Source organism: Rattus norvegicus, chromosome 20 (assembly GCF_036323735.1).
Source record: "Rattus norvegicus strain BN/NHsdMcwi chromosome 20, GRCr8, whole genome shotgun sequence".
NCBI lineage: Eukaryota > Metazoa > Chordata > Mammalia > Rodentia > Muridae > Rattus > Rattus norvegicus.
Genome location: NC_086038.1, coordinates 55,539,274 through 55,560,558, shown reverse-complemented (window position 1 = coordinate 55,560,558; position 21,285 = coordinate 55,539,274). Strand labels below are relative to the sequence as shown.

The window sequence follows — 21,285 nt, the reverse complement described above, 5'->3', positions numbered from 1 at the left end:
ATCCCGTATATGACTCTAAATCTCTAGCTGATACAATTATAACACTAAGAAAATAACCAAAACAATCAATCCAGAATAACTAAAAGTGAGCAATACAGCCAAATTTTAAAGTGAAGATTTTTATGTTCACTGCAGCTTTTCTCCTCAAAACATCTTGTCAAATCACAAGGCCAAATAAAAAACAGCAATGGAGGGAGTAGGGAAGGAAAAGGGAAGAATGAAACATCTAGTAAATAAAAAACAAGATGGACAGTTTAGGCAGTTTTGAAATAATTTTTACTATATTTCTACAGTATTAGAAAGACAAAAGTTGACATTCAGGGCTCTCCAAATGAAGGTCTTGTTTTTTGTTATTGTTGTTGCTTTTTAGGTTTTGGGTTTTGATGTTGCTGTTGTTGTTGTCCGGTTTAGTTTTTTGTTTTTATTTTTGTTGTTGTTTTTCTGAGCAATGGCCAACTGGTAAAAGGTTAAGACTCAGCTGATTACTTGAATCATCATATTGTCAAACGAAAGTGAATTCTCACATGCCGGAAGGTAACACCATCCAAAACCTTTATGATTTATTGTGTGTGATGTCTATGTCTTAATCCTAGCACTCAGAAAACAGAGACAGAATGATATCTGTGAGTTCCAAGCCGGCTAGGGATACATAGGCTTTCCAAAAACAGTACAAACAGTACAAGATGAAACAGGACCCAATAACTAAAACTAAAAAAAGGCAAATAATATAGGTGCATCAAGAGGCAGTATAAATATGAAAGCTACAGAACACAGTTGTTAAAATAATTAGTTCTACTATTTCTAAGAAAAAAACGCATCAGGGGAGGGGCTAAAACAACCCAACCCTCTTAAATATCACCAATAAAGTTCATTGCACCTACCTAAAATAAAGAAAAAGAATACTGGAATCTTTGAGGAAACAATAAAATGACTTTATAAAAACTGAAAATTACAATTTAAAAAGAGAGAATTAAAACTTGTGCATGGTAAAACAGACCTGAGGTACTAAGGAACTAGTCTGGTCTACAGAGAAAGTACCAGCCCAGACTGGGAAGTTGGTAATGAATATGGCTATAATTACTCAGTGATTTATCTATTGATTCTAGACTCCATCATCTGCAGAGAGAACGTCCTGTGTCTGTATGGATGTGGTACCTATCAATAATAAATCTGGTGGCCTATAAATTGGGCTAGAAATAGGAGGTGGAGCATCAGGGAGGCAGAAAGTATTCTGTGATAGTGCCGTGGGAGGGAGAGTCACTGAGGAAGATGTGATGTGACAAGCACATGGCACCTGAGCACAGATAACCATGTGGCAGGATGTAGATTACAATATATATGTTATTTTAAGTTATGATCTACTCAGAGGAGAGCCTGGCTATATGGCAAAGGTATTTGTAAATATATTTTGAGTCTGAGTCTTATTTCTGGGAGCATAGGGTTGGGAGAAAGAACCACCTAACATCTGCAATAATCATGCAAGAGAAACACAAAGTGTTTCTGGGGAAGTGACCAATGGTGGGGATATTTGTTTTTAAGTCACCAATGGTAAGACAGAAACCTGATGTTTCAGTAGGAACTTCTCCACTGCAAAAAGAAAAGTGGCTAAAAATAGTTTCCTAACAGTAAGGTAAAATAAAAAATGTATTTAGACAAAAGTTTACAGACTTCTGAATCAGAATGTATGGATAAAAGAAATATTAAGTAAGTCTTTCCTATAGAATAATAATAATAATAATAATAATAATAATAATAATAATAATAATAAAGACAGGATAATAATGAATGGGCTGCAATGCTCAAAGAAATACCAAGTACTGGTGAGGCCCAAGCCAATCTTCATGGATTTTTTTATTCAAAGCAAAAGTAATAATGTGTCTTAGGATCTCTCCTAATACAGAGGTAAATTAATGGCAATAGCACAAAGATAAATAATAATAAAACTAAGTCATTTAAGTTCTTTACAAAAATATCTAAAAAATTGAAGTCTAATTAAAATCTAATGTCAGGTACGCTCTTATAAAACACAGGTGCATATTATAAGTTAGAGTAATGATCGAGCAATGCTACAATGATTAGGTGTCAGCTACAACAAAGAAAAAAAGGAAAGTAATTAAAGAAATCTGTTACCTAAATAAATCCCCCCAAAAAGTAATGTATGACACAATAACACTCCTAAAAATGGAAAATATAAGTAAAACTATGCTAGAAATTATATTCATTAACATAGGATACTATCAATGAACATTGGTAGTTAATATAAAACATAATACTGGAAGTAAAAAGAGAGATGAAAATTGAATTGAATACGGTAGTGTACACCTGTAATTTCAGTCCTTGGGCAATAGATCCAAGATGTCAGGAGTCCAAGGCCATCCTGACTTACGTGAGACTCTATCTGAAGAAATTAATAATAGATAAAATTGAGGTCTGACTCAGTGATAGAGTGTTTTTTTAGTGTCAGACAAGCCTTAACCAGTCATTAGCAACACACACTCACCTGCAGAGAGAAAGAGAAAATGTAAATACCCTCTAATTTACCATAACATGACATACCATATAGATTTTAATCAAATGACATAATATACATTAAATTATAATATATAGCAAGTCATTATATTTAAGATATAAATGAGTGACATACTTAGATACTTATATATCTGTATGTATATGATCTATATCATGTATATCATGTATGATATATAATTTTCAGAAAAAGCATACCTTAATTACTATGGTATCAATCTTTCAATATAGAAGGATAAAAGAAATATGCCATGCTATGGCTATAAATACCAGAAAAGTAAATTTTAGAAAAACAGAAATTATTAAAAAATAAAGAAGGGGCCTTCCAGTATCTGCCTGCGCCTAGACCAGAACCGGTCCCACAGCTTTCTATACCAAAATCCTGTGGGGGAGAGAGCTGGACTCTCAGAAGTGTGGACATTCCTGAGAGATCAGGGGAAAGCTCCACTTCTGCTCACATTCCTGGCCCAAGAGGAACCCACCTAGTGCCCTCTGGGCACAGGAAGCTAGGAGCAGTCAGGGGCAGGACCCTTCCAGTTTCTGCCTGCTCCCAGAGTTGAAAGCCCTGAAACACCTGAGAGGAGAGGTAAGACCAACTCTTCCATTCCTAGCAACCCGCCTGGAGGGCTCAGGACACACTAACCCAGGAGGAGTCTGGGACAGGACCTTTCCGGTTTCTGCCTGTGCCCAGAGCTAAACTAGTCCCACAACTCTCTGTACCCAGACCCTGCTGTAAGAAAACAGGTCTATAGGAGTGCTGACACAGAGGCCTACAAGAGGGTCAAACCACTGTCAGAGACAACTAGACAAGCTAACACCAGAGACAACCTGATGGCTAGAGTCAAGTGCAGGAACCTAAGCAACAGAAATCAAGACTACTTAGCATGATCAGAACCCAGTTCTCCCACCAAAGCAAATACTGGATATTCAAGCACACCAGAAAAGCAAGAATTGGATTTAAAAATCACATCTCATGATGATGATAGAGGACTTTAAGAAGAACGTAAATAAGTTTCTTAAAGAAATACAGGGCAACACAGGTAAACAAGTAGAAGTCCTTAAAGAGGAAACACAAAAATCCCTTAAAGAATTACAAAAAAACAAAATCAAATGGGTGAAGGAATTGAACAAAACCATCCCGGATTTAAAAATGGAAATAGAAACAATAAAGAAAGAACAAAGAGAGACAACCCTGGAGATAGAAAAACCTAGGAAAGAGTTCAAGAGTCATAGACACAAGCACCACCAACAGAATACAAGAAATTGAAGAGAGAATCTCAGGGGCAGAAGATATCATAGAAAACATTGACACAACCATAGAAGAAAATGTAAAACACAAAAAGCTCTTAGCCCAAAACATCCAGGAAATCAAGGACACAATAAGAAGATCAAACCTAAGGATGATGAGTATAAAAGAGAGCAAAGACTCCCAACTTAAAAGGCCAGAAAATATCTTCAAAAGCAAGAAGAAAACATCCCTAATCTAAAGAGAGAGATGCCTATAATCATACAAGAAACCTACAGAACTCCAAATATATTGTACCAGAAAAAAATCCTCCTGTCACATAATAGTCAAAACACCAAATGCACAAAACAAAGGAAGAATATTAAAAGCAGTAAGGGAAAAAGGTCAAGTGACATAAAAAGGCAAACCTATCAGAATTACACCAGACTTCTCACCAGAGACTGTGAAAGCCAGAAGATCCTGGGCAGATGTCAGACAGACCCTAAAAGAACACAAATGCCAGCCCAGGCTACTATATCCAGCAAAACTCTCAATTAACATAGATGGAGAAACCAAGACATTCCATGACAAAACCAAAGTTACACAATATCTTTCCACAAATCCAGCCCTACAAAGGATAATAGATGGAAAACTCCAACACAAGGAGGCAAACTACACCCTAGGAAAAGCAAGAAAGTGATCTCCTTGCAACAAAACCAAATGAAAAGATAATTCCACCTCTAACAACAAAAATAACAGGAAACAACAATCACTATTCCTTAATATCTCTTAACATAAATGGACTCAATTCCCCAATAAAAAGACATAGACTAACAGACTGGATACATAAAGAGGATCCAGCATTTTGCTGCATACTGGAAACACATATCAGTATCAGAGACAGACACTACCTCAGAGTAAAAAGATGGAAAACGATTTTCCAAGCAAATGGTCTGAAGAAACAAGCTGGAGTAGCCATTCTAATATCAAATAAAATCAACTTTCAACCAACAGTTATCAAAAAAGATAAGGAAGGACATTTCATATTCATCAAAGAAAAAATCCACCAAGATGAACTCTCATCTTGAATATCTATGCTTCAAGTGCAAGGGAACCTACATTCATAAAAGAATCCTTACTAAAGCTCAAGGCACACATTGCAACTCACACAATAATAATAGGAGACTTCAACACCCCACTCTCCTCAACAGACAGATCATGGAAACAGAAACTAAACAGAGGCATAGAGAAACTAACAGAAATTATGAACCAAATGAATTTAACAGATATTTATAAAATTCTCAAAAACCAAATCTAAGAACACATAAAACGATCATCCATCATGATCCAGTAGGCTTCATCCCAGGGATACAGGGATGGTCAAGATACAGAAATTCATCAAAGTAATCCACTATGTAAACAAACTCAAAGAAAAAACCTACATAACTATCTCATTAGACGCTGAGAAAGCATTTGACAAAGTTCAGCACTCCTTTATGTTAAAAGTCTTGAAAAAAATCAGGAATTCAAGGCCCATACCTAAACATAGTAAAAGTAATATGCAGCAAACCAGTAGCCAACATCAAACTAAATAGAGAGAAACTCGAAACAATCCCACTAAAATTAGTGACTACACATGGCCGCCCACTCTTACCTTACATATTCAATATAGTATTCAAAGTCCTAGTCAGAGCAATTAGACAATAAAAGGAGGTCAAAAAATTGGAAAGGAAGAAGTCTCTATTTGCAGATGATATGATAGTATACTTAAGTGACCCCAAAAGTTCCACCAGAGAACTACTAAGCTTGATAAACAACTTGAGCTAAGTGGCTGGATATAAAATTAACTCAATCAAATCAGTAGCCTTCCTCTACTCAAAGGATAATAGACTAAGAAAAAAATTAGGGAAATAACACCCTTCACAATAGTCACAAATAGCATAAAATAACTCAGTGTCTCACTAATCAAACAAGTGAAAGATCTGTATGACAAGAACTTCAAGTCTCTGAACAAAGAAATTGAAGAAGATTTCAGAAGATGGAAAGATCTCCCATGTTCATGGATTGGCAGGATTAATATACTAAAGATGGCCATTTTGCCAAAAGCAAAATCTGCAGATTCAATGACATCCACATCAAAATTCCAACTCAATTTTTCAGAGTTAGAAAGAGCAATTTTCAAATTCATCTGGAATATCAAAAAACCCAGGATAGTGAAAACTATCCTCAACAATAAAAGGACTTCTGGGGGAATCACTATACCTGAACTCAAGCAGTATTACAGAGCAATAGTGAAAAAACTGTATGGTATTTTACAGAGACAGACAGGTAGCTCAATGGAATAGAATTGAAAACCCAGGAATGAACCCACACACCTATGGTCACTTGATCTTTGACAAAGGAGCTAAAATCATCCAGTGGGAAAAAGATAGCATTTTCAACAAATGGTGCTGTTTCAACTGGAGGTCAGCATGTAGAAGAATGTAGACCGATCCATTGTTATCGCCTTGTACAAAGCTTAAATCCAAGTGTATCAAGTACCTCCACATCAAACCAGATACATTCAAATTAATAGAATAAAAAGGGGGAAGAGACTTGAACACATGGGCACTGGAGGAATTTTCCTAAACAGAACACCAGTGGCTTATGCTCTAAGGTCAAAAATCGACAATTAGAACCTCATAAAACTGCAAAGCTTCTGTAAGCCAAAGGACAGTGTCATTAGGACAAAATGGCAACCAATAGATTTGGAAAAGATCTTTACCAATCCTACATCTGATAGAGGGCTTATATCCAAAACATACAAAGAACTCAAGAAGTTACACTCCAGAGAGTCAAAGAACCCTATTAAAAATGGGATACAGAGCTAAACAAAGAATTCTCAGCTGAGGAATATTGAATGGCTGAGAAATACCTAAAGAAATGCTCAACATCCTTAGTCATCAGGGAAATGCAAATCAAAATATCTTGAAATTCCACCTCACACCAGTCAGAATGGCTAAGATAAAAAAACCTCAGGTGACAGCAGATGCTGGAGAGGATGTGGAGAAAGAGGAACACCCCTTCATTGTTGGTGGGATTGCAAGCTAGTACAACCACTCTGGAAATCAGTCTGGAGGTTCTTCAGAAAATTGAATATTATACTACCTGAGGACCCAGCTATAACTGCTGGGCATATAAACAAAAGATGCTCCAACATACATCTAAGACACTATGCTCATAGCAGCCTTATCTATAATAGCCAGAAGCTGGAAAGAACCCAGACGCCCTTCCAGAGGAATGGATATAGAAAATGTGGTACATTTACATAATGGAGTACTACTCTGCTATCAAAAACAATGACTTCATGAAATTCATAGGCAAATGGATAGAACTAGAAATTGTCATCCTGAGTGTGGTAACCCAATCACAAAAAAATACAATGGTATGCACTTACTGATAAGTGGATATTAGCCCAAAAGCTCGAATGACCCAAGATAAAATCCACAGACCATATAAAGCTCAAGAAGAAGGACAACCAAAGTGCAGATGTCCTTCTTAATGACCAGTCAGTGCCTGCCTCACCTGGGGATCCAGCCCATATATACATACAGCCACTAAACCTAGACAATATTGATGAAGCCAAGAAATGCATGCTGACAAGAGCCTGATATTGCTGTCTCTTGAGAGGCCCAGCCAGAGTATGACAAATACAGAGGCGAATGCTAGCAGCAAACCATTGAACTGAGAACAGGGTCCCCATTGGAGGAGTTAGAGAAAGGTCTGAAGGAGCTGAAGGGGCTTGCAATCCCATAAGAACAATACCAACCAACCAGAGCTCCCAGGGTCTTAACTACTACCTAAAGAGTACATATGGTCAGACCCATGGGTACAGCTGTATATGTAGCAGAGGATGGCCTTGTTGGGCACCAATGGGAGGAGAAGCCCTTGGTCCTGACAAGGCTGGACCTCCCCCCAGTGAAGAGGAATGTTGGAGGACAGGAAGAGGGGTTTTTGGGGAGGGGGAACACCCTCACAGAAGAAGGGATGAGGAATGGAAAAGGGGACTTATGGCCAGGAAACCAGGAGAGGCAATAACATTTGAAATGTAAATAAAGTATCAAAAAAAAAAAAAAAAAAAAGAAGCACTGACTCCTCTTCCAGAGGTCCTCAGTTCAAATCCCAGCAATCACATGGTGGCTCAAAGCCATCTGTAATGAGATCTGATGCCCTCTTCTGGTGTGTCTGAAGACAGCTACAGTGTACTTATATATACTAAATAAATAAGTCTTCAAAAAAAAAAGAAATTGTTTTCATCATTCTCATTAGATTCCTAGTGAGATATAAAACACATTTTTAAAAAAGTTTCAGAAATGAAACATTGTCCACTGAGAAATCACAATATTATGTCTTTGTGGTCATAAAAGACCCATTTGCAAACTGGGTTAAACTTTGGTTGGTCAAAATCCTACTGAATCTTTGCAATAAAATTAAAATATAAAAAAGAAGCCAAATTTATTTTGTTTGAAATTTTCTCAAGTTGAATTTTATCCACAGTCTACTTTATTAAATGTATTTAAATCTTTTATTTAACTAGTTCATAATTCTGCCATCAGCTTTAACTCTTTAGGAAAACCTCAATTCTGTTCATTTAAACAAATAAGAATTATTCTTTGATTTCATCTTATTCTAATCTGAAATAATATATTTTTAAAGGTTAAATATTCTTCATTTGATATCATACATAAATGCCTTAGTAAATGCCTTTCAGTGGTGAAAGGCAGCACCACTGATGTAGGGAATTCTAATTAACACAGCATTGTCAAGCATAGTTGTTTCCTGGTGTTTAGTATTGCCAGTCAGAGGCCAGTGAATACAAACTGAAACACAGGTGAGTCTTCTCATTTTTGAGACAGTGATAGAATTTTCCAAGTATTTAAACATATTCATATACCCAGTTACATAAATCTAAATATAAGACCATCCAATAGGTTCAATTTATGGAAAGTAAAACATTTCTAATTAAGTCCAATCTTATCTTGAGAAAGGGAGAGCAGTGATAGCATGTAGACAATTGGAAGTGTTACTTTAAAAAAGATCATATCCAGTTTACAAGTCAGTTTTACTTAAATTAGAACTGTCTAACAAAAACATTGCTAGCCATTCATGATCTGAATTTGGTGTGTGAATTAAATTATGGTATACATTAAAAGCCATGAGACATTTGTTTTGTAATAAATACAGCAGTGGAATTACTTATTAGCAGCCTTTTAAGATAAGCTATTAGGTTTGCCCTTTCTCCCTTCTTAATTCCAGTGAAGATCATTTTTGTTGCAGGAATATACTTTCTGGGATTCTCCAAATATTCCATCATGGTATCCTCTCTCAAGGTGATGCCTTTGTTCTTGTTGGCAACTGTGTAGGATAATCCAGCGGCCTGGCCTGTCTTCCACATGAACAGACCATGGAGCTTTGGTCCAATCTCATGCTTGCCTCCCCTTTCCACAGTGTGGCACTGGGCACACTTCTGAACAAAAGTCTTCTTGTCTTTTTCAACATCGCCCATTTTAAATTTGCTCTGAGCTGGTCAACACCACAAACATTCAGACTCTTAGACAGACACCCCGCTCTGTGAAATGATATTTTTATCAAAAACCATATTACTAGAAAAGATACAAATTTTGTGACTCCAACAATAACTCTCCCACAACACGACTTATTCCATATGAAGGAAAAACACTCTCCAACTAATTCTTCATATTTTTTAATTGGTAGTTATTGGTCAAGACAACTCACAACATTGTCACAGATTCGATAGCAGTACAGTGCATCATATTACAGGAAGAATTAAATTTCTGAATTGGCATTTATTTTTAGAAACTCATGGTTTCTTAAAGCTACTTTAAGTTTCTGTAAGGCAAAGGACACTGTCAATAAGACAAAATGGCAACCCACAGATTGGGAAAAGATCTTTACCAACCCTACATCTGATAGAGGGCTAATATCCAAAATATACAAAGAACTCAAGTTAGACTTCAGAGAACCAAATAACCCTATTAAAAATTGGGTGCAGAGCTAAACAAACAATTCTCAACTGGGGAATTTTGAATGGCTGAGAAGCACTTAAAGAAATGTTCAACATCCTTAGTCATCAGGGAAATGCAAATCAAAATAACTCTGAGATTCCTCCTCATACTAATCAGAATGGCTAAGATCAAAAATGCAGGTGACAGCACATGTTGACAAGGATGTGGAGAAAAACGTCTCTCCACTCGGAATACCCAAGATATAATTCACAGACCACATGAAGCTTAAGAAGAAGGAAGACCAACGTGTGGATACTTCAGTCCTTCTTAGAAGGGGAAACAAAATACTCAAGGGAGGAAATACAGAGACAACGTGTAGAGCAGAGACTGAAGGAAAGGTCATCCAAAGACTGCCCCACCTGGGGATCCATCCCATACACAGACCCCAAACCTAGACACTAGAGCAAATGCCCAGAAATGCTTGCTGACAGGAGCCTAATATAGCTGTCTTCTGAGAGGCTCTGCCAGAGCCTGACAAATACAGAGGTGGATGCTTGCAGCCAACCATTGGAGTGAGAACTGGGTCCCCAATGGAGGAGTTATAGAAAGGACCAAAGGAGCTGAAGGGGTTTGCAACCCCATAGGAGGAATAACAATATCGACCAACCAGACACCCCAGAGCTCCCAGGGATTAAACTACTGACCAAAGAATATACATGGAGCGACCTATCGCTCCAGCTGCATATCTAGCAGTCAGGCATCAATGAAAGGGGAGGTCCTTGGTCTTATGAAGGCTCGATGCCCTAGTGTAAGGGAATGCCAGGGCAGGGAGGCAGGAGTGAATAGGTGGGTGGGGGGAGCACCCTCATAGAAGCAGGGGGAGGGAGGATGGTATAGGGGAATTCCAGAGGGGAAACCAGAAAAGGGGATAACATTTGAAATGTTAATAAATAAAATATCCAATAAAAAAGAGAAAAAAGTCTTTTTTTTTTGTTCTTAATATGGTTTATTAGCACAGTAACAAATGCAGACATAAGAAGTCTAAATCAACCAATCGACTGAGCAGTTCCTACTCCGCACTTACACTTAACAGCTTAAGGTATTTCACTACAGCTTTCCACAAAGCTCCATTGTTGGTGTGTCTGCAAGCTGGAACAACCTCTCTGTAAATAGGTCTGGCAGTTCCTCAGAAAATTGGAGATAGTTCTACTTAAAGACCCAGCTATACCACTCCTGGGCATTTACTCAAGGGATGCTGCAACATATAAAAGAACACATGTTCCACTATGTTTATAGCAGCCTTATTTATAATAGCCATGATCCCCAAGAGAGGAATGGATACAAAAAATGTGGTACATTTACACAATGGAGTACCAGTCAGCTATTAAAAATAATGATTTTGTGAAACTTGCAGGCAAATGGATGGAACTAGTAAATATCATCCTGAGTGAGGTAACCCAGACACAGAGAACACACATGGTATATACTTATACCATAGATAAATGAATATTAGCCCAAAAGCTCAGATTACCCATGATACAACCCCAAAACAATATGGACCTTAAGAAGAAAGAAGACCAAAGTATAGATGCTTCAATTCTTCATAGAACAGGAACAAAACAATCACAGGCAATAGAGAGAGGGAGGGATCTGGGAGGAGGAGGGGAGAGGGAAGGAAAGGGGGGCAGGATCAGGTATCGAAAGGGACAGGAGACAAGTACAGAAGGTCAGGAAATTGAATAGAAACATGTAGAAGTGGAGCATGGAGAATGGGGGTAGCCAATAGAAAGTCCCAGACTCCAGGGAAGAAAGAGGTTCCCATGACCTAACGGGGATGACTTGAGCCAAAATATCCAACAAAGTAGAGATAGAATCTGTAGAGACCACCTCCAGTAGATAGGCAAGGCCCCCAGTTGAGGGATGGTGCTACCTTCCCATCTCAAAATTGTTAACCCAGAAATGTTCCTATCCAAACAAAAGACAGGGACAGAAAGTGGAACAGAGGCTGAAGGAAAAGCCATCCAGAGACCGACCCATCTAGGGATCCATCCTATCTACAGACACCAAACTCCAACACTATTGTTAATGGCAAAGAAGCACTTGGTGACAGGAGGCTGGTATGGCTGTTCCCTGAGAGGTTCTACCAGCACCTGACCAATACAGATACAGTACAGCTAACCATTGGACTGAGTCTGGGGACTCCAATGGAAGAGCTAGGGGAAGGGCATAAGGAGCTGAAGGGGATTGCAACCCCACAAGAAGAACAATGCCAACTAACTGGACTACCCAGAGTTCCCAAGGACTAAACCGCCAACCAAAGAGTATACATGGAGGGATCCATGGCTCCAGTCATGTATATAGCAGAGGATAGCCTTATCTGACATCAATGGGAGGAGAGGCCCTTGGTCCTGCAGAGGCTTAATGCCCCAGCATAGGGAGATGCTAGGGTAGTGAGGCAGGAATGAGTGAGAGGGTAGAGGAGCGCCCTTATAAAGGCAAAAGAGAGAGGGGAGAGAGGGGATAAAATGGGGGTGGGGGATTGTGGAGGGCTAACCATGAAGGGGGAAGCCATTTGAAATGTAAACGAATAAAATGATTAATTAAAAAAAGGACACCAAAATTACAAAAGATCAAACCTAAAATATCAAATAAAACACTATAATGTTCATGGGAAAGGAAAAAAACGACTCACCTGATGAATGGGACAACCTCCGTCAGAGGAGAGAATTACAAGAGGTCCCTGAAATTTGTCATAAGTAGGCATAATGGAAAGTAAAAGGCCAGCATTTTAGAACAATTTAGAGAACAGATGTATGAGATTTAGAAATCCCTTTCATGCTTAGTGACTGGACTTGCTCTCCAACCAAAACGTTTGAACACAAACAAGTGCATTGAAAAGGGAAAATCACTTCCTTTGGTGCATGATCATCATTTCCCCTTCCTTTCTGCCCCTTTAAAAGCAAACATGGAGTAGGGCAGATCTCTGTCCAGGACTTCAGTGAAGAAAGGAACAACAGTGAGCTGATTATTCTACCAAATTGACTTACACATTTGTCCTGACACCCTCTTATGATTAATATTGTCATTTGTAACCAAGGGCAAACTATTCTCTGCCCTCCAACAAAGCTCTGAAAATAAAAAAAATAAAAAAAATAAAAAAAAAAAACAAAAAAAAATCCTATGCACAAGAGAGGTTATGTGTCTTTTACAAGTTACCTAGACGGTAACAACTTTGTTAGAAGAATGAAATATTTAGCAGTAAGTTATATCTTCTGCTCTAACACCTCTGCACTAGTTCTGCTCGGCTGCATAAAATAATCCTTCCGGTCTTGAGGAGAGCCTGTAGCCATTCCGTGTTTCACCTGACTTAGTGGGCTACGTTCCTGAACAGCTTAGAGATGACTGGCTCCATGTTCAAATGAACCATGTGCTGCGGGTACTCGGTCACTGTGAAACGTCAGCATCTCCTCCGGCTTCCCTTGAGGAGAACTGTGAGTTGAGAAAAAATTTTCTCCCATCATAAACCAATTATTGTTTGTTAATGATAAGGCACTGTGGCCAACAAGGAAGCAGCTTTTCATTTCCTGCCTTACCCACTTTCTCTTTGCAGACAGACAGTGCTTCTTTCACACAATGAACTTTCCACAGTGTCAGCCCTTACCTTTGTTCCTCTGACTTTTCTTTTATTTTTATTTTTTAATTCCTCAAGAAAAAAAATTCTGCTTGAATTGATAGCCTGGACTTTTGATTCTAACATTTCAGTGCATGGGCTAAAGGAGATTATATATGTGTCTTGTGTTTCATGGACTTGTGGTCGTGATAATTCAAGTCTAGGTTGCTGGTAATATTCAGGCATTACACAATATATAGTCTGGCAGTGGCCATAAAACAGGCATTTGTTACTGCACTATGCTCTGTGCTGCTTAATGGTATCCACAAATATTTGCAAAACATAAAAAATACTGATACTTTAATGATGCAGTAGAATTACATCAAATAAAAGGCACTTTAGCTACAGCTGTATGACACCAGAATTTACTGCACAACAATGGAAGCAGAATTTAAATGAAAAGTTCTATAGAAAGGAATAGCCAGTTTTTCAAAGCTTATACTTGTGTGTGTGTGTATGTGTGTTTTATTGCTGTGTTAAATTGATTCTATGCAGTAAATGGCACCATTGCCTTTACATAACATTTTGATAATATACAGATGGCAGGTGTTTTTATTTTACATCAGAAGGTATTAATATACAATCATTTTCCCAAGTTTCAAAATGTGACATAATTACAAATCTCAGCCAAGGTAAACACCACGACTATGCGATGACTGCTCACCACACAAATAAAACATTTATAGACATATTTGCTATTGACTGTATAAAATCACTCTATGCCTAACACTCACACTGTTGGTGGTGATGACGCTCCTGAAGACACAGCCATTGACAAGCAGATTGTTACCAGCAGCAACACCTGCCCACTAATATCCCTTTAACAAGCTAAAATTTCAAACATTCTTTTCTTTGTTCATTTTTCTCTTTCCCTTCAGAACTATTGGCTTGAAAGGAATTTGGCCAAGGTGTCTGATTTCCCAGAGTCCACTAGCCCAGCCTAGCACTTGATACTAAATCACAGTGTTTCTTTTGCACACCCTGTTCACAGCGATCTCATTTCAGCTTGGTGCATGCTCTGTGCTGCCTTCCGTGCATCACACATGTCCTCCCCAAAGAGCTTGCACTGCAGACAGCTTTGCCACAGGGCACACAGCCTGGCTGAGATCCAGGACCACACTGTGGGTGATCTCGCTTTGCATTTCATGTTATGTGGCTTTTCTGGATGTTGCTAAGGGAATTCTAGCAAAAGTTATGTCCAACTTTTTGTGTCCACACTGCTTTATCAGAGAGCCTCCATTTGGTGTGGAGATGGTTGCTACATTTTCTCACACTTGATTGTCTCACAAGGCACTTTCAGCTACTAATGCTGATCTGATTATCTTTGCTGAGGCAAGCAAATAACCCATGTAGAAAATCCGTACTGCGTCTCTAATATGCTAACTAGTATCATTTGTCCCACATTTTCATTTTAAGGCACAAAATCCATAGCCTTTTAACAAATCAAAAAAATGTACAACCTTGCCTTATTCTGGGACTCTGTGAGGCACAATGGGTAGTGAAGAGTTTACATTTTTCTCTTCCTCAAGGAGTTGCTGCAAATTTCAGATATCCTACCACTATCATTTTATAACCTGTGTGAAAGAAAATACATCTATTGTAGCCTTTTAATTTCTTGTTTAATGTGCAGCTTGTTGTAATATAGTATAATCTTGTAAAATATTCAAAGAGAACCATACAGAGCTACCTCCCATGTACCTACCAGACATAGATTAGCAGACACGCACAGGCGTGCACGCACGCGCACACACACACACCTTTTTGCATACTCACATATTTTTCTAAAATTTTTCTAAAAAAGCCTTAATAGATAGTGTGGCAGTCCATACACTGATATGCATTTTTAAAATATGAAAACTGTGAGACAATTGTAAAATTACTATTGCCAGCAAATGTATAAGTTGAAGTATGTGCCTCTGAGTAATAAATACTTTGAAGAAGACTCTAGAGGGATTAGACACAGAACTATATTATGGAACCTTGGGACATTTCAAACACTACAAATGAAAAAGAATATCATATTTAAAACAGAGATCATATGTATGGTGTTAGCTTTTCAGGAGAAATTCCTTAAAGTTGAAAAAATAGCAATAAAGTACTATTTCTTTTAGCTGAAAAATTGTGCCATGATACATCAATAGGAATCTGGTTAAATCCAATAAGGTCCATCTATGGTGAGAAACACTCATCAGCTGTTGAAAAGAAAGACATATGAGCCTGTAAAACAGATTGAAGTAAAAATAGTGTTTTCATATATACAAAAAGATACAAAGTATCACTGGGATATAGATATAGTAACCTTACGATTATTTTACACTCTGCATATTTTTTTTGGGGGGGTGAACCCAATTTTTTTTATTAACTTGAGTATTTCTTATTTACATTTCGAATGTTATTCCCTTTCCCGGTTTCTGGGCAAACATCCCCCTAATCCCTCCCCATCCCCTTCTTTATGGGTGTTCCCCTCCCCACCCTCCCCCCATTGCCGACCTCCCCCCAACAATCACGTTCACTGGGGGTTCAGTCTTAGCAAGACCAAGGGCTTCCCCTTCCACTGGTGCTCTTACTAGGATATTCATTGCTACCTATGAGGTCAGAGTCCAGGGTCAGTCCATGTATAGTCTTTGGGTAGTGGCTTAGTCCCTGGAAGCTCTAGTTGCTTGGCATTGTTGTTCATAAGGGGTCTTGAGCCCCTTCAAGCTCTTCCAGTTCTTTCTCTGATTCCTTCAACGGGGGTCCCGTTCTCAGTTCAGTGGTTTGCTGCTGGCATTCGCCTCTGTGTTTGCTGTATTCTGGCCGTGTCTCTCAGGAGAGATCTACATCCGGTTCCTGTCAGCCTGCACTTCTTTGCTTCATCCATCTTGTCTAATTGGGTGGCTGTATACACTCTGCATATTTTTAAAACAGTCACCTTACAACACTTAAATAAATGAACACTATGAATTTTGAAGGGAACAGATAGAGTGGGCTTATAAGTTTTTATTTAGATTACTTGAAGGACAGATCTAAAAAACTTAAGAATATACAATTCATCTGATTGAATTTTGAAAATACCCCAATAGAACAAAGAATGAAGTCATATGAAATCCATGTGCCTTTGATTGTAGCCCCCCAGAGAGACTAAGACCAAGATATATAACTCGAATTCTGTTTTAGTTAAAAATATAACCAGAGCTTCAGCCCCGAGCCTCCCGCCAGGACAGATCATCAGTGTGCCTGACCCTCTGAAGACTCCACAGTCTGAAGGCCTCCCAGGAGATCTGCTACCCTCACAGCAGCAGGAAAGGAACCTGTCCAGATAACTTTAGCATTGGGGACCACCAAAGATCCCAGCAGATGTGTTGTGGTTTGCCCTGAAGTTATCTGTATTTTGATGCTAATTCCACTGCCCCAAGGACAGCTACATAGTCACCTACTCAGAAGTCAGATGACTTCACCAGAACCACCTCCCCATTGAATTTGTAAAGTACAGGTGATGGGCAGGTACAAGAGAGAAGGAAGCCTTTCATTAGAGGAGAAGGAAGGATGGGCGGAAGAGAAGTTTGAAGGAGGAGGAGGAGACTAGGGGAGAGAGAAGGAGACAGGAGAGAGGAGAGAGAGGGGAGAAGCCATGGCAGGTGATGTTAAGATTCTGCTCTGTGTATTTACAGGTTGTTATCAATGTTCCTAAGGGATGGATGGTACCGGGCTTTGTATGTTTAAGTGGGCAATTATATCTTACCAATTGGACCTAAAATTACTGTGTTGTGTGTTCTTTTATGTGGGGGTTTGAGTGTAGGAAAGTGTTCGGCTGGGATGTGTTTCCGCCAAGATATCTAGCAGATATCTTGGGGCACCGCAGTGCAGACCTAGCGGGTAAAAGACAACTATACCATTTTATTTTTATATTTTTACAACAACAGGGATGTCTCCTTTCCACTCGATCTCTATCACCCTTCTGACCTAAACTTTTAACCAGGGCAGATAATCAGCAAGTCTGAAGTATCTTTTAAAGACCCCACAATCTGAAAGTGTCCTAGGAAATTTGCTGCACCCAGGGCAATAGGTAAGGGACCCTCCCAAATGATTTCAGCAGCAGGGCCCCACTGAGGATCCCAGGAGATACAGGACTAAGCTCCAACCCCCTTCTACCCTACACATTCAGCCTGGGCAGATCAACAGTTAGTCTGCCCTTCTGAAGACCTCGTTATCTGAAGCCCTCCCTCCCAAGAAGGAGATCTGCTGCACCCAGGGCAACAGATCCCACAGTTTGAAGGCCTCCCAGGAGATCTGCTGAAGCCAGGGAACATATTATCAGCATGTATCCCCTTTAAAAACACCCAGTCTGAATGCCTCCCAAGAGAGCTACTGCAGCCAGGGCCACAGGCCTCCCAGGAGACCTGCAGCAACCCAAGGACACAGGAAGCAGGCTCCAGACAGAGATACCCAGGCTGATTAATACCAGAGATACCCCATGCTAGAGGCAAGCACAAGACCATAAGCAACAGAAGACAATATACTTGGGCATTATCAGAACCCAGTTCTCCCACCGCAACAAGCCCTGGATACACTAACACACCTGAAAACCATGACGTTGACCTAAAATTCTATCTCATGAAGATAATAAAGTTCTTTAAAGAGATAATAGATATTGAAGGAAATACAGGAAAACACAGGTAAACATGTAGAAGCTCTTAAAGAGGAGACAAAACTCTTAAAGAAATACAATAAAGCACAATCAAACAGGTAAAGGAATTGTAAAAAGCAGTCCGGGTTGCTGCCCTCACAGAGAGAGCTGAAAGCCAGCTGCCAAGAGCCACTACATGCTTGAGAGCAGAGATAAGGCCAGCTTTTCTGCTCCAAGTGTCCTGCCTGGTGGACTCGGGACACACAAAGGCAGAAGTCCTCTGGGACCCGGCACTTCTGGTTTTTGGTTGTGGCCTGAACTTTTCTGATTCTGGCCCACAGCTCCCTGCTCCCAAATCCCATGGGAGAGAGAGCTGAACACCCAGAAGTGTTGGGACAAGATCTTTACCAATCCTACATCTGATAGTGGGCTAATATTCAAAATATAGAAAGAACTAAAGAAGTTAGACTCCAGAGAACCAAATAACCCTATTATAAAATGGGGTACAGAACTAAACAAAGAATTCACAGCTGAGGAATATCGAATGGCTGAGAAGCACCTAAAGAAATGTTCAACATTCTTAGTCATCAGGAAATTGCAAATCAAAACAACCCTGAGATTCTACCTCACACCAGTCAGAATGGCTAAGATAAAAAACTCAGGTGACAGCAGATGCTGGCAAGGATGTGGAGAAAGAGGAACACTCCTTCATTGTTGGTGGCATTGCAAACTGGTACAACCATTCTGGAAATCAGTCTGGAGGTTCCTCAGAAAATTGGACATTGCACTACCCGAGGACCCAGCTATATCTCTCCTGGCAATATACCTTATTTATAATAGCCAGAAGCTGGAAAGAACCCAGATGCCCTTCAACAGAGGAATGGATACAGAAAATGTGGTACATCTACACAATGGAGTACTACTCAGCTATCAAAAACAATGACTTCATGAAATTCATAGGCAGATGGATGGATCTGGAAAATATCATCCTGAGTGAGGTAACCCAATCACAGAAAAACACACATGGTATGCGCTCATTGATAAGTGGATATTAGCCCAAATGCTTGAATTACCCTAGATGCACAGAACACATGAAACTCAAGGATGACCAAAATGGAAATGATTCACTCTTTCTTTAAAAGGGGAACAAAAATATCCATATGAGGGGTAGGGAGGCAAAGTTTAGAACAAAGACTGAGGGAACAGCCATTCAGAGCCTGCCATTTATACACATGTGGCATATATGTATAATCTCCACCAAAACTAGATAAGATGAATGAAGCTAAGAAGTGCAGGCTGACATGAATGGGATATAGCTCTCTCCTGAGAGACACAGCCAGAACATGTCAAATACAGAGGCGAATGCTAGCAGCAAACCACTGAACTGAGAATGGGACCCCCCGTTGAAGGAATCAGAGAAAGGACTGAAAGAGCTTGAAGACCCCATATGAACAACAATGCCAACCAACCAGAGCTTCCAGGGACTAAGCCACTACCCAAAGACTACACATGGATTGACCCTGGGCTCCAACTGCATATTTAGGAGTAAATAGCCTTGTTAGGGCACCAGTGGAAGGGGAAGCCCTTGGTCCTGCCAAGGTTGGACCCCCAGTGTAGGGGATTGTTGGGCGGAGAAGTAATGGGGGGTGGATGGGGAGGGGAACACGCATTTGGAAGGGGAGGGAGAGTGGTTAAGGGGCTGATGGACAGGAAACCTGGAAAGGGAATAACATTTGAGATGTAAATAAAAAATACCCAATAAAAATGGAAAAAATATACATTATGTACATCTATGCAATGTACAATTAATATATAATAGAACATTCTAAAATTAATATCAGAATTAAATAACAAACCATAATGAGACATTAATCTTTGACTACTAGAATATTTAAAGTAAAATATTGATGATACCAAGTTGTGGGATGGCAAGAATGAACTCTGACCCATGCCTTTTATGATATGAACAAGCTGAGAAACTCTAGTTAATAGTGTGTCCCTTTTCTACAAAGGTAAATACTTGTTCTTCATATAGTCCAGCCATCTACTATTAAAAAAAATACCTAAGAGAACTGAAAACATTTACTCTCATGAAGAATGTCTGGATCAACTTTATTAATAATACCCTAGAGCCATAAACATCTGACATGTTCGATATCAGAAAAACAAACAAGTTGTTGTGTGTGCACTTTTGCGTATGAAGAGCCAGCTTACAAATACACACAGTACAAGAAACATAGAAAAAGTATTTTTTCAAACAAGGTAACAGACACAAAAAGATATAGACAGTTTCAGACTATCTGTTTTGGTAAAACAAAAAAACATATTGGTCCTTTTATTGGTCCTTTTTTTTTTTAAAGCCAAAATTAAATTTTATTTCACATTGATAGAAACTGTGAAAACATGACATTTTCCCACATGACAGCACACGAATTCATTATTTCTTAACCCAAATAAATCTCTACAAGTAGAATAACTGAAGTAAATTTATGTTCTCCACAGTAAAGCAAAATAGCAAGTGATTGTTAGTTTTTTTAAATCCAAACAAAGACTCAGCTTCATTGTTACCACTCTATCCAGGACATACCTAATGATCTCCTTATCAGTCAGCTCCTGTTATAAAGATGCTTCTCTTTGGTCTGTTGGAAAACAGCAGGAAAAGCAACCATTCAGAAATAACCATAATTTTTGCAACATATTCAACCGCGTGGTGACAATTATAAATATGGGTTTTATATATATATATCCAGCCCTTATTACCCATAAATTAAAATTTTTTCTCCAGTATTTTGAATTTGTTGATTTAAAATCAAATGACTGTTATTTTAATGTTTGCAAAGGAGACTGATTATCAAAAGCTCCTTTACTTAAGATGAAAATTTCAGACTAGTATGTCACCCAGATAAAAACAAAAGTTGGATTGCTCATCTTGGACAGTATTTGGTTTTTAAGCGTAACATGTACAGAAAATATAAACTTAAACTCTGTTTGACAGTTGATGATATGCTGATGTGAAGGTGTAAAATGAAAGTTTATTTAAATTATAAAGTATTGCTGTGAAACTAAAAAAAAGATGTTTAAGAAATTATATTCTTATTATACAATATATAGTTTATATATAATATAGTATGTATATTATATATACTTTGTATATATTATATATTATATAGTTTTTACAGAAAAATAAAACCACAGAATTATTACCAGAACTGAAGATTCTGGCAACTCTTCAGCCTAACATTGGACGAAGGTG

At 38.8% G+C, this 21,285-nt stretch overlaps 1 pseudogene; it reads right to left on the bottom strand.

Annotated features, from left to right (window-relative positions):
• Positions 8,983-9,296, bottom strand: LOC120098911 (cytochrome c, somatic-like; annotated as a pseudogene).